General features: G+C 37.9%; 1 protein-coding gene across 1 annotated transcript in view; it reads right to left on the bottom strand.

Annotated features, from left to right (window-relative positions):
• The window catches only part of klg (klingon), a 561,744-nt gene that overhangs the window by 146,485 nt on the left and 402,599 nt on the right, over positions 1-12,660 (bottom strand). The gene's annotated exons all lie outside the window — the stretch shown is intronic.

Genomic DNA, 12,660 nt, shown 5'->3' on the forward strand with positions numbered 1-12,660 from the left:
TTCAGACTTAGAGGCAGCTCCTTTTCGTGCTGTCGAAGGCTTCTTTAAATCGACTTAGAGGTGAATTGCGTCAATTCTTTTTTCCCTGGTATTTTTCCATGGTTTGTCGCATAGTGAAAATCTGGTCGATGGTAGATTTCCGAGTTCTGAAGCCACACTGGCAGAGTCTAATCAGCCGATTCACGGTGAGCTTCAATATTTCGAAATTTTTATGCAAAACTTTGGAGTGGACAAAGATAATTTAGACTCCAACTATCGGCAATGCATTTGTCCGAGCATATTTTACATAAAAATTGATGCATGTACTTTACAAACTCCCCTCCGCGGTATATGACTAACTCCGCGTGCAATTCATCAGCGCCTGCGTGCTTTTCATAGTCTGATGATGGGAACATTAGTTCCATCATCATCGTGCTCGCGTTCATAATCGTACTATGGCGTTTCATCGCTCTCTCCATTCGGGAGCACAAAGAAATATACCCAACATCCTCAAACTATCGGGACGTCGGTTACCAGGCCGCCGTTTTTAATTTGACATGAGTTTGCCCCGAACTTAAAACCTTCCCACCGTCACCGAATTTTTTGGTAAAATTTGTAGGAGTTATTCGTGGTGACTAGGTTCATTACACTCACACTTTTCTGTCTCTATTTTTTTTCTACCTTTAAAGGCGTCTCGCTTCTTTTTCCATAGTAGCGGTCAGGCACTCTTCTTCTAGTGGTCGCTTTTAACGAAGCATTTCGTCGGTTTGATTTATCCTCTCAGAGAGCACGTGTGGGGTCGAATTCCGAAATGATTTGCTTTCTCTTTCAATTACAGGTTTTCGACATCGAACTTACCATGTGTTTTCTGTTTTTTTTTTTTTTTTTTTATTTTAGCCATGCAGAGGCGTGCGCGTACCTTAATATTTTGATAGTCATTGGAGACGATCGTAGGTCCTCGAATCCTGTGTACATCTAAACCATTTCAGGTATGCCGTCTGCCTATCACAATGTAGTCAGTGTGAATATATTTATTTTCATCGAAATCTTTACGGACAGGAAAATGCAAGCATATACCGAATTTCATCGGGATATCTCAAAAGGTGGGAGACTTGTTTAGCAGTAACACAGACAGTTTAAGATTCCTAAATCGGGAAAGTAAGTCATCTTGATTTTCTGTTATACATATTGGTGCGTGACTTTCACTTTTTTCTGGTATTAGCGAACTTCTAAAGATACAAATTCATGTTCATGAAAGGTATAAAAACGATGCAACAAAATAAACAGCGAAACGTTTGTGCCAGATACATATCTTTGAGTATAAATGTTTGCACGAAACACTACCTTAGCACTATCTTGTAGATGGTCACACCCAGAACGTTGCACATCGATGCGTTTATTTGCTGCTTCACCGCATGTGAAAAACACAAAGGTCAGCAATAGCCCGCATCCGGAGTAAAACTTTCTGGTGAAAAATTTTCGCGAAATGCATTGTTATGTATGTAGTATTGTTGCTATGTTGTCAGCAACACAAGTGCTTTGGGCGGTGTGTTTTTTTTAGTTACGTTATACTTCTGCTACTGACAATATTGGCTAATAAGCTGCGAGGGTTTGCAGTTTTATAAATAATCGCGAAAAGGAATATGAAAAAAATTGTTATTAACTACAATCATAAAATCAATGCGCAAACAAGTTTTGAAAGAGAATTAAAATTTGCCATCAAATGCAGTAGAAAGCTATAAAAATATAAAATAATGGTCAATTGACCATGCGAAGATGATTTTTGCTACGAAAAGTTGTTTTGAATGGGAAATCGATAAATATTTATGTGTTTTGTGTTGTAATAGTTTTGTAAATAATGTTGTTGTTGTTCTTTTCGAATGAAAATTTTGAAATGGCTGTTAAATATGTGGAGGACGCAATTACAGTCAAATTCTAGTTCGGAAGCAGACGAGTTATCACAAACGTTATTTTCTCTTTAGTTAGGAGGCGCTTAGCCGTTTAAACCGGGAATCCGTTTTATTAGTTATTTTATTAAATATTTTTTTTTTTGAGTCGAAAAAGTACGGGTAAAAAAACTGGTCCAGGTGAAAATTTATAGAGTCCCGGGGATATCAATAGCACTTTCATGAAAAATTATATATCATTTTTATTGTGTTGACCTTTTACAAAATAATCCATAAATTAAAGTAAAATACAGTTTTTTATTTTATAAGTTCGAAAATTAAAGTTAGGTCCGGACTTTTTACGGAAAAATTCAAACAAAAAATTTGAAAAGGCATCCACCCATAGAACTAAGGCCCATTCCCTTTTAAAATACTCATTAACACCTTTCGTTTGATACCCATATTGTACAAACAAATTCTAGAGTCACCCCTGGCCCACCTTTATAGCGATATCCCGAAAAAGCGTCCACCTATAGAACTAAGGCCCACGCCCTTTTAAAAAACTCATTAACACCTTTCATTTGATACCCATATCGTACAAGCAAAATCTAGCGTCACCTCTGGTCCACCTCTACGGCGATATCTCGAAAAGGCGTCCAGCTATAGAACTAATCCCCTCGCCCTTTTAAAATACTCATTAACACCTTTCACTTGATACCTATATCGTACAAACAAATTCTAGAGTCACCCCTGGTCCACCTTTATTGCGATATCTCGAAAAAGCGTCCACCTATAGAACTAAGGCCCACGCCCTTTTAAAATACAAATTAATACCTTCCATTTGATACACATGTCATACAAACACATTCCAGGGTTACCCTAGGTTCATTTTCCTACATAGTGATTTTCCCTTACTTTGTCTCCACAGCTCTCAATTGAGTATGTAATATTCGGTTACACCCGAACTTAGCCTTCCTTACTTGTTATATCTGTTGTTTCCTATAATTATTACACCAAGCTCTCTCCTCTGCCATTTTCATAAAAAATGTTACGTATACGTCATGTATAACCTACATAGTCCTTCTTTATTGAATCGTTGTTAATTTGATCACATCACACATATTAAAATCGTCGAATAGCATGTCACAAAGTTGGTGTCCCCTAGTAAAACTTTCCGTTTCCAATGAGAAAAACATAGAACGGCATACCAAAGTTTTGAGAAAAATCAATCCAATCAATCAAAAATCCCAATTTTCGGGAGCCTTTTTGTGGTCTTCGGAAATATCCAAAGCTACAGAAATAAGTTCATCTTTTTCTAAATTTCTTACGATAAAAACTACTTTCGCAATAGACAGAGATGTGGAAAGTGCGAATCGGCTGATATGGAAGCTTTGAATACTGACTTCTCGAAAAAGTTGTATAAAACTCAAAAAATATGTGTCATATATTTTTTATATTTTTGATTGCAGTTTATATAAATCGACCATATGAATGAATTGGCGGCCGCAGTGGTGTAATGATAGCGTGCTCCGCCTACCACGCCGAAGATTCTGGGTTCTCGCCCCCGGCAAAGCAACATCAAAATTTAAAAAACAAGTTTTTTCAATTAGAAGATAATTATTCTATAGGGGGCCCACCTCGGTAGTATTTGGCAAACACTCGGAGTGTTCTCTGTCGTAAAAAGCTCTCAGCGAAAACTCAGCTGTCTTGAAGGTGCCGTTCGGAGTCGACATATACAAGTATCTCCCGTCCCTCCAATTTGTAGGAGAAACTAAAAGGAGCATGACGCAAATTGGAAAAGAAGCTCGACCTAAAATATCTTCGCAGGTTATCATGAATTACATTTCTTTTTTTAATGAATCGCAAGAATACAGACGAAATTTGCGAAATCAAATTGAATGACTAGAAGATAAATATTTGCGATGAGGGCATCTTTTATAGCCGATAACATGGCTCTATTTTTTGTTGTCGGGATGACCCTGAAGGTTTCATGTGGTCATACTAAATCGTTCCCGAGATGGTCAGGCTTGTACATTTATGGTGCTTGTTACCGATACCTACCGAATTTACTTGCGTCAATATCGAAACGCTCCCCCAAGGTCTTCGGGAAGTATCCTTATCGCTAAAACAACAACAGCGTGTATAATATACTCCAGCATAAAATGAAAAACCTCGAATTTTATGGGGTCGCTCTTCCTGAAAATTCGTTTAATTCGAACGTCTTTTATCAAAGGTGGCTTTAAAAAGGCGATATGTGTTTTTTTTTTCAAAGATTTGGCGCCTAGATGGTTGAGTTACAAGACTTGAAGCCGCACCGATAAGCCGATTCGCAGTGAGATTCAGTCTTTTCGCTTGACATACGATTCAATGAAGGCTGATTACATACAATTGTCAGGATCTGCATTTTTATGGACTGGGCAAAGAACGCTTTGATCTAGATTTTCCCTGAACATTTTATAACTCTCTCCCTTAAGGATCACCAAGAAGTGTTCATTATCGTAGCATACCGTGGACTTTGTTTTTACAGTAGTTTTCCCCGAGCTAAGAACCTGGTGTCATCGTTGTATTTTTTGATAAAATTTGCGGGCCTTAATACCGGTGGCTAGCAGCTAAAGCTCCTCGCACTCACGACTTTCTGTTCTTGCTGTTTCCTGCCTGTGAAGCTGTTTCGCGTTTCAAATCGCGGTCACGCTCACACACTCCTCTTGTTACGTTCGCTAATAACATAGATAATGTAATTTTTTTTGGTTGCAACGTGACATACTTAATTGTTCCAAACGAAATGCTTAAAGCTTTTAAGATGTTCTCTCGATTTTCAGTACCATCAACAATTTGGATTACTTTATCGCCACAGCTTTCTGAAAGTACTTCTAGCTCACGTCGAAAAAGCTATGCGAATCATAGCATTTAATACGATAAGCTTGTAATCTGAAAAAGCAAGCAAGGATATTTTCAAAAGAGAAAAGGTAGAAGCAGAAATACTTGATTAGGATGAGCTTGAGTGAGAATCTAAAATAATTACGTCAAAATGTATCAACAATTTCGGTATAATACGAAAGGTTTTAATCCTGGGGTGAATTTAAATAGAAAACAGTGACCTGGTAACTTATTACTACAGATTGGTACGGTGGTAGGAATTAAGCATACAGAGAAGAGCCTGCGTCCGCATTGCCTATGACCTTCATCGAATATGATGGCTAACTTCCCTAACTATGGTGGAATCATTTTTCCAACTACCTATAAATTTTTCGGTGCGCTATCCCTTCCAATTTACCCTCCTGTGGATTCCCCACTGTTCTGGTTACAGTTAATTTTTTTCCATTACATATATCCTCAATATATGAATTCATGCATACATGTAAGAAGTGTTTTTTTCCTTTCGAATTTACTCCTTATTTTTAATGCTGGATGCAAGTACCTACCGTTGATGTGCAGCAAAGTGACGCATAGAGATTTGGTGTGCAAATAATGATATGCAAATTATATGTGCATAAGAATGCGTTGGCGTGAAAATACGAAAGCTGAAGAGAAAGTGTGTGCTATTATGTATGTACTCGTATTAGAAGTACCGACTCTTAAAAACATAGCACTTAGGAGCTCAGCACAAATTTACACAAACATGGATAGCAAATTTTTGCCATGAAAAGATTGAAAAAAGGAGCATGAATACCAACTGGAAGGTCTTTATGCTTTAATTAAGGTACGTATGTATATATTTTTTTTGACATTGACATACGTATCCATATGCATTTGTTATTAATATATGATCATAAAAAATATTATGCTAGAATCGTCGGATATGCCTCCTTATCTCGTACAGTCAGGCCTTAGTTTACCATAAACGAGAACCCTCTGGGTACAGCTTGGAATTCTGTTTCAAAACTTTTTATTTTTTTTTTATTATTATTTTTATTAATATTATTAGTATTATGCCTCGACGCACTGCGAGATTTATTTAAATCTATTGTACTTGAGCTATCACCCTGTTTCTATACGTCGTGGTTTTTAATGAATTTATGTACCCCTTCAGGCTTTTTATTCCATATAAAGACGGTATTAAACGTCACGCCACCTAGATTGTTCGAGTCTTTGTCTTTCCAAAGCGAAGCATTCGCAGAGAATATGAACCGAAGACAAAAGCAACAGCATTGTGCGTCGAATAGTTTTATCTTACTAAGATGATATTGTGAAATACAGTGTCCCGTATAGTACCCACACAGAGTTTGTATGTCCTCTCTCATTAAAGGGATATATTTGGCTGATATTCTAGTTGCTGTGAGTATGCAAAATTTAGCCTGTATTTTCCCTGGATCTTCGATTCAGTTTTTCTGAACTGCTTTTTTTCAGTCACATGGTTTTCCGAGTGTGTACCTTTCTTACTCCACATAAAGGCTCTGGACAGAAAGGACTGCTAAAGTACCCTGATTAGGTACATAGTTTGCCTGTTCATACACTTCATGTCTCTGATGCCCGCGAATCCCTCCAAATGACTCCAACATCTTCATCTACTAGCTTAAAAGTAATTGTGTAAGACTGTAATACTATTTCGCGGATAAACCTCTTCTTTTGTATCAATTTCACTAATAATGGGTCATTTGACTCCAGTTTTTCTGTCATTAAATTTTGATCCGTCAGTGTACCAGACCTCTGAGTTGGCATCCCTGGTCTTCCTGTTTCCCAAGAGTTCTATCCCCAACGAACACTTTATAATTCCGCGAGATTCTGTTCCATTTTAGAAAATGGAGGCTCCATTAAATTAGAGTGCACGCGAGAAAAGCTCTTGTTGCATTGTTTAAAGTAGCATCTAGATGAGCACTCTACGTGAGGGTTCTGTCGAGAGTATACCCTTAGGTATTTTTCGACTATTCAAATTTAATTTTGGGGTCACCCAGGGATGATTTGTTATACCTCCCAGCTAAACACTGATTTTTCTTCTCTTCAGCATGGATAGCACTCAGCGAATGATCATAGGGCTTATATCCTTGCAAATCATAAATTGACGTGTCATCTTATAGTAAGCTCCTGAAATGTCAATAAAAGTGCATAGGACTATATTTTGAGACTCCAAAGCCTCACTCCTGTGAGGATATGAATAGCCGTCTTCGTGGATTTTTCTCATTTATAGGCAAATTGATTCCTACAAAGAGTGAGCTTGTTTAGGTTGGCCTTCCTAATATTCTGATCTATTTATTTAGAAAATCGAAACACTTTCAAAAGCGCCATGAGAAAAGGCAGAACAAGAAACTGGAATATATTTGTACAAAAATTTCGAACGAATAGAGATAGCCAAAATAAATACATTCAAACTGGAAAGGACGGTCAGCGGTAAGATCAAAAATGAACTTTTTATGTGGACCAGTTCATTCCACAAATATAGATCAAAAGTGATTTCAGTCGCATGTTCCCTTCTACTAGTCAAGAAAGCATCTCGCGCGAACCGTATTGTTCGTCTTATAGAATATATAAGTGTAGGTAAAGTAACGATGCAAAGACAAAAGTGCAAGTATGCATAAGTGCACTTGGGATATTTTGGTCTTTGCCAAATCCGTTGATGGTGAGAGATGAATAGATTGTCTTATCGACAGGCAACACTGACAGGCGACATAAGCCAAATACATGTCACTGTCGCTATAGAAGTACATAGCAGTAGTGCCATCAATATAAGCTGCAAAGCAACAGATATTAAAATAAGGAAGATCTGGATCAAGCGCTCGACAAAGTGAAATTTTTAGAGTAAAGCAGGAAATTGCTGATGGCAAAAGTGAATTTTCCAAGCAACACGAGTAATATACATACATGTTCGTATGGTTGTGGATAGATATTGACTTATAAACATTTGTATGAATATGTAGAAATAGTATACGATTTGGCTATAAATGTAGGTATGTATGTATGATCATACTTCAGCTTACTTGAAGTCAGCGCATTTGCTACCAGCAGCCGAATATTTGTATGTAATAGGAATGAGGAAATCTATTTGCGATTTCAGTGTGAAAACTATTTGCGAATAATTTTTAGTCGCAAGATATGTATTTATTTACACAGCACAAAACATATACACCAGGGTGTGCGGGTTTTATTTAATTTTTTTTCTCAAAACTAGTATTGCGAAAGTAATTTGGAATAAATAATATTTTCTTGAAAGATTTCACATTATATTCAATTACCCTTTACGTGCAACTTTTTACTGAAACTGACCGTTGGTCTAATTTATATAATACTAACTATTTATATAATTAAATATTTGTGCAAGCTAGTACCATATTATAAGTGGATATTTATGACATGATAAAATCCGATGTGATGTACACAATGCGATGTGCTAATGTGATATCAGATAAATATTCGGTATGATGTAGGGTGAATGAAATCTATATTATGGAAAGAACACTCCTATGCTTTCCTTAATGAAGAAAATTAACAAAGTGATGAACTGCCCATTGATGATGAAGCCGTTGCTGGAATCAATTCTGATGGAATAAGAGAAATAATAATGATGGATTACGGCACCGCAGAGTTGATAAGGTGCATGCATCAGCTTTTTTCCAAAATATGGTAGGACGAATGCATAGCGGGCGATTGTTATCTAAGTGTTATTTGTACTAGAAAGGGGATCTAATAAACAGCGTCAACTATCGTGCGAAAGACTGAAGCCCAACGTAAATCTGCTGATTGAACCTTATGAGTGCAGCTTCGTACTTCGTAAATAAATCTACCATCGACCAGATTTTTACTATGCGCCAAATCTTGGTAAAACACATGAAAAGAATTGACATGCATTACTTTTTCCTCGATTCTAAAGCAGCCTTCGTTAGCACGAAAAACGTCTGTGCCAAATGACATTGAATAACATCACCATCACAGTCAGAATTAAGAAGGACCCCTTGGAGCCGTTTGAAATTAAACAAAGTTTCAAAAATGGTGACCACTATCCTACCTCTTAGCAACCGTGATTTCGAAAAAGTAAAAGACTTCGTATTTAGACCTAATATTAAGGAAATTATGAGCTTAACGTCAGTTTATAACAAATGAAGATAAGATAAACTGAAAATAATGAAACATTTACCGGCATATTGTGATGGTACCTTTTCGAAAGCCGTCACGTAAACGTCGTCATACGGTTTCGTAATCTGTATTTGCGATGCGTGAATATACATAAGAGTTGAAGAAAATGGCTCAATTCATTTTAATTTTTTCTAACCAAATAGATTTTTGCATGTTTATCTTTCCTATACAGACGATATGTTGTGGAGATAGCGTCTCATCAGAGGTGCATAGGTGGCATGGTAAGATTGAACAGCGAAAATGCGCATTGAAAAATTGAACCTAAACACCAAAAATGGCAAGGTTAAATTCTAGTCAAGTTTAACTGTAGCATAAACTCACACTGAAAAACGGGGCCATAGTCTGTTTTCGCCTCTGCCAGTATTCTCTATCAAATTAGTTACATTGTGTTATCAACCAATTGTTGGCAGGGCTTTGATCAGCGCACTTGATGTATTAAAATTTCTGTGTAATTGGTGTAGAAAATCATTTAAGAAAAACACTCAAAATTTTTCATGATCGAAAACTATTTCAATTTGACACACCCTGTTGTTTATATCAAATCTTTTGCTATGTAACTACCACACCTAAGCACACATACATACATAGGCACTCAAACGAAAATCTGCAAATGCACATCGGAGCTCCATATGGCGAAGATGAATGTGATATTGGCTTTTGTTAGTCAGGTAAATCGTTTTACGATTATACAACATTCGTTAGTATAGCTACATAGTTTCAGATGCTCTTGAAAGTAGATTTTGATAAATGTGTGCTCGTCTCAATGACGACAGCTGTACAATAGGTTTCTTGCTTGAATGAATAACGGTTATATAGACCTTTCTGTATCGTCATGTTTGCTAAGTATGGTTGCCACTTTTAGATGCACGGATTTGTTGTACGATGTGGTGATTTTGATTAACAAATTCTAGCGAAAAACAATTTTGTGAATAAATGATTTAAATGAAGATGCAAGCTCACCATAAAAAAAACAAACAACATCGTCCATTGTTAAGAACGTATAAGATTTTATAGTTTAAGCCTGTTGCCTGTGTGAGTTTCCTGAAACTTTTGATTATTTAGTTTTGTAGCCCATTCAACTTTAGTCATACAAAGTAGAAGTTAGTCTCTTAATACTGACTTTTAACAATTTTTTTCAAAGTGTGCTTCACGTTTTCTTCCATACGAAGGGCGCATAACTTTATTGTTTATATGCTAGATAAAATAATACATTTTTTTTTTTTTAAGTTGGACGGTTTTATTGAAAACAATACTTACATGAAGTAATAATAATACTAAAAGCTAGCAAATAATTAGTTAGGTCCTAGGTACTTCTATAAGAGTGGCAGGAGCGGTTTCCTCTGGTAATCTAACGGGCCTTTTCTCTTCGGCGCCAATTTCCAGTTCTAGGTCCCTCAGCAGGTTTTAGGTTGATGCTCGTGCTCTTTTGGTTCGCACATAGGTACTCAATGCGGCGCATAGATCAGCTACGGTCTGCCCTTCTACGAGGATGCGGTGCCTTTTACATTCCTCGACCAGTTTCTCCTTCTTAAGAAGATAAGCCCAGCTGACGGAATCGGTGGTTAGCGTGCTTTGATGGGTGTATGTTATAATCTGTTGTTCTGGTGTGTTCGATGAACTCGCTCCTCCAGTGTTGGTGTTGGTTGATGAATTTCCACTGTCGCCTGTGGAAGTGAGGATCTGCCCGGGCGCCATTTGTAAGGTGGGTGCCATTTGTAATGTGGATTTCGTCGCAGGCTACGGTAGCACTCAGCCAATCCAGAGTCGAAAAAGGAAACCTATTTCCCTTTGAAATAAACACACGTCGATTTGTTGTTGGCATTTTGGTCAAGCACACAAGCACACTGTAGCAGAAAGGTAGATCTGGCCGAGGAATGGGAGGTGGCCTGTAACCGAAAGTTGGCGAATCGGTGGATCGATTCCCCAAACAACCGGATGTCGGTGGAATCGATGCACGTCACAAGTGGGCAGTTGGTGGATTACGGCAGGTAGGTGAATACGGCTGGTGGATTACGGCGGGTCGGTGGATGCGGCAGGTGGATCGTTGAATCGATTTCCAAGCAACCGGAGGTTGGTGAAATCGATACAAGTCGGCGGACACGGCAGGTGGATCGTTGGATCGTTTTCCAAGCAACCTCGGTTGCTGAAATCAATACAAGTCATCGGTTGACAAGTTGGCGGACTCCGATGAGTCGGTGGGCACGGCAGGTGGATCGTTGGATCGATTTCCAAGCAACCGAAAGTTGGTATCTTCCCGTAAATGGGGAGATGACTCACCTGTATCGGAGGGAACTGTGAATTGGAACTTGAATCTCCTCGCTCACTGCCCTCCTGACACCTAAAAAAGGAAGCGACCAAGGTCGCCCACTTCGCACAGGATCGAAAGTACAAGAATTACACGCAGTCTTAGCTAGGTGATCGGTGCGCGAATGAAATGCTTGCCGATTTTTATTTGCACATGTCCGTGCCAGTCATTCGCTTGCAGCCAGCTGTTACAGTGGCAGCGTATGTAATGGCGACAGTGCGTTGGTTACAGTGGGGTGCATGTAGAAAATATTTGTAATGCAGGTAAAACGGCATTACAATATTTTAGGCTGAGCTTCGTTTTCAATTTGTGTCGTGTTCCTTTTTACCTTTTCCTAAAAATTGGCAGTACTGGGCTTACATGTTTTAACGCCGACTCCGAACGGCATCTGCAAGGCAGATGAGTTTTCACTAAAAAGCTTTTCATGGCCAAAAAAAACATTCGGATTTTTTGCCAAAAACTTACGAGCGCCAACCCCGATTACAAAAACTTGTTTCTTATTGAAACAACTTTTTTCAAAATCTTTGATGTTACTTTGGCAAGTAGTTGAACCCAGGAGCTTCGGTGTGGAAGACGGAGCACGCTACCACCACACTACGGTGGTCACTGGATATTAGTGGCAGCTGCTAAGCTAGGTCCTAGAAGCCTTTTAGTATTTTCCAAGAGGACGTAGATATTTTATAACATAAGTTCTGGTACCTAATTAAGATTTTTCTATTTGTTCGACAAACAAATTCTGGTATTACTCTAGACACTTACGTCTATACGAGGTCTTTCTGACTGGTCAGTTCAACCCAACTTAAGCACATAGCAATGTGCAGCAACTTACCATCAGGTTAAACCTTCTCTTCTCGTATGAAACAGAATTCGTATGACATAAGAGCATTCACTCAACGCAGTGTCAGTAAACCTGATTGCCTTTGTGAAATTTTTGGTATTATATAGTGGTGAATGTGAATGCCAGTGACTATGACGCAAAGTGTGAAGGCATCAAAATTTTATATTTATGCAGGTAAATGCAGTGGAACAAATCAATAGATATTCTCAGTTTATAAAGTTTCTTCAAAACTAACCAAATATGTATTTTATACAAAAGTTTCATTAAGGTACATGCTATCGTCAACTTTTATTTCACCTATTGAGTAAAGTTGTAAACATTTCATAAGCCACAGACACAACAGAGAGCGCACTGCATAAACTTGGCAGTCATTTTCACACTCACTTATACACAACGAGTAGTAATTAAATATGACGCTATATCAAAAGCTAACAAATAAATATATTTAAAATAAATAAAAGTTTGCATTGAAGCAGTGGCAGTATTCCAGACACAACGTGCATATTTCCAGTTTTCAACAGATTACAAGACATAAAGTAAATACCCACAAAAACTATTGGTGCGATTTGAGCCATCCATGTACAAGG

Source organism: Eurosta solidaginis, chromosome 1 (genome assembly GCF_040869045.1).
Source record: "Eurosta solidaginis isolate ZX-2024a chromosome 1, ASM4086904v1, whole genome shotgun sequence".
Classification (NCBI taxonomy): domain Eukaryota; kingdom Metazoa; phylum Arthropoda; class Insecta; order Diptera; family Tephritidae; genus Eurosta; species Eurosta solidaginis.